Here is a 2,746-nt window from a genome sequence, read left to right on the forward strand (position 1 = left end):
TAGCTTAGTTTGAACTTGCATGAGTAGCTGATGGTCTGTTCCACATTCAGCACCTGTATGGCTTATACTGAGCTCCTCCTACAATTCTTTCCACAGCTGTGATCAATCTGATTCCTATGCATACCATCAGGTAAAATCCATGTGTATAGTCACCATTTATGTTTTTTATAAAGGTATTTGTTATGAATAAATTATTGACTGTACAGAATTCTATCATTCTAACTCCAGCTTCATTTCTGTTACAAGTCCATGTTTTCCAATTACTAATCCTTTCCTGTTCCCAATTTTTGCATTCTATTCATCCATTTTTATTAATGCATCTTAGCTGAATGTTCAGCTGATTGCTGACTGTAAAAGCTGGTGGAAATCATCTATTTCCTCCTCTGTGGCTCTGGTTGTTGACACACAATTTGAATGATAATGGTATTCACTAGACCTTCTTATATGCATATGGATATTACCCTCACTCACAACATTGTGTTTAAAGATGGATCTAGAAATGACCTTTTTAACTATGAAAGCAACCCTGTTTTTTTCTCACCTTTTCATCTCTGGTGTAGGAGACCATATGCCTACTGATTCAAAAGGTCCCATGCCAATCCATCTCATTTTGCGAATACTTAGAATGTCTATTTTATGCGTTCCATTTCTTTTTTAACAATGTCCAATTTTCCTACATTCATGCTTCTCACATTCCACGTTCCAATCATAAGTGTCTATTTACATTTGTTCCTCCTCTTTTATATCACCAAATTTGAGGGCTCAGCCTCAGGTGCCATATCTGATAGTCTAATCTAAGGGTGTTCTACTGTAGGTAAGGTTTTCAAAGCCCTGTTATTTGGAAGTAGATGATCTTTCCTCCTAGGGTAAAATATACTATTTTATATTAATATAGTATTATAATATACTGTACTATATTAACAATAGTAAAATCTGTACAGATTTTCCCAGGGCAATCCATCACCTTATTTCTTGACTGCTCATACGAAAGGTGTTAATTGTGGATCCAAGCAAAATGAAACTGTTGACAGTTTCAGTTCCTCTCCATCCATCATGACGCTGTCAGTGATAGTCCAGTGGTAAGAATCTTTGTTTCTTGACAGTGAGATGCAATCCATGCTAAAGGCTGCATTTCTCGATCTTCTGCAACAAGTGCTTCAAGTCCTTCTCACTTCCAGCAAGCAAGGTTGTTTTATCTGCATAACACAGGTTATTAATGAGTCTCCCTCCAATCCTGATGCTGCACTCCTCCTCACAGAGTCCAGCTTCTCAGACAATTTTCTCAGCATACAGACTGAACAAGTAGAGAGAGAATACAGGACTCACTCCCTTCCCAATTCTAAACCATGCAGTGCTCGCCAACTCCATTCGCACGACAGCCTCCTGACCCAGGTATAGGTTCCTCACGGACACAATCAAGTGCTCTGGGATGCCCATTCTTCTCAATGCCAGCCACAGTTTGTCATGATCTACACAGTCAAACACATAGTCAATAAAGGAGAAATAGACATTCTTTTGCTATTTCTTACTTTTAGCCAGGTCCATCTGACATTGACAATGATATCCCTGGTGCCACGGACTCTTCTAAATCCTGCTTGAACTTCTGGCAGTTCCCTATCTATGTACTGTTCCAGCCATTTTTTAATGATCTTCAGCAGTATTTTACTTGCATGTGATATCAATGATAATGTTCGATATTTCCACATTCAGTTGGATCACCTTTCTTGGGAATGGGAAAAAATATGGACCTGTTATGTTGCAGAGGAGGACTGAATGTCCATGGACGACCAAGAACAAAGAGATTGTCTTGGAGATGGCTTGGTGCAGGTGGAGTGCTCTTTGGAGGCAAAAATGATGAGTCTTTGCCTCACATACTTTGGACATATTGCTAAGAGGAGCTATTTCTTGGAGAAGGACATGATGCTGGGAAGAGTGGAGGGTCAGCGAAGGAGAGGAAGACACTCAGCCAGGTGGACTGATACGGTGACTGCTTCAATAGGCTCTTTTGTGTCAGGAAGTGTGAGGATGACAAAGGATAGAACAGGGTTCAGCTCTTTTTTTCATTGGGTTGCTATGAGTTGTGCTTGACTCGATGGCACCTAACAATAACAACACAACAACAATATTAATAATTACTTCTCATGGTATGTGGTTTGTTCCTCCCCCCCTTGTTGTATATTGTTGAACTGGATTCAACTGGCATAGGAGGAGAATGCCCCTCCTTCTCTAGCATCTGGTGGATTTGAACCATAAGCCTTTGGGATTTCAGTGCAGCTTCTTGCCACTAGGCCACCAGAGTTCCCATATGTGAGGGGTTATTTAAAAACTTATTTTAATGATGAGGAAACGGAGACTCATATATGAGCAGTTAAGTAGATAAGCATAATATACATACAAATAATACAGTAAAATTCAATCTTGGACCCTCTTGGACAAAAAAAAAGCTTACTTATACTTTTTAATACTAATTTAATTTTCATTTACTTCAAACTCTCTATTAATTTGGTCATGTGCCTTTTTTAACAAGATACTAATGACATAATGTTAAAAAAAAATCTCATGCACACCCATGTTTATTGCAGCTTTGTTAATTATAGCAAGGAGTTGGAAACAACCTAGGTGCCCATCAACAAACGAATGGATAGAGAAGCTACAGTATATTCACACAATGGAATACTATGCTGAATTGAAAAACAAGGAACTCATTCAATATTATTAAAAATGGTTGACTCTGGAGAACATTATG

At 38.6% G+C, this 2,746-nt stretch overlaps 1 protein-coding gene across 1 annotated transcript in view; it reads right to left on the reverse strand.

Moving 5' to 3' along the window:
• Positions 1 to 2,746, reverse strand: part of USP24 (ubiquitin specific peptidase 24) — a 181,128-nt gene that overhangs the window by 100,903 nt on the left and 77,479 nt on the right. The window lies entirely within an intron of this gene.

Source organism: Elephantulus edwardii, unplaced genomic scaffold (assembly GCF_000299155.1).
Source record: "Elephantulus edwardii isolate Elephantulus edwardi_28Jun2011 unplaced genomic scaffold, EleEdw1.0 scaffold00005, whole genome shotgun sequence".
NCBI lineage: Eukaryota > Metazoa > Chordata > Mammalia > Macroscelidea > Macroscelididae > Elephantulus > Elephantulus edwardii.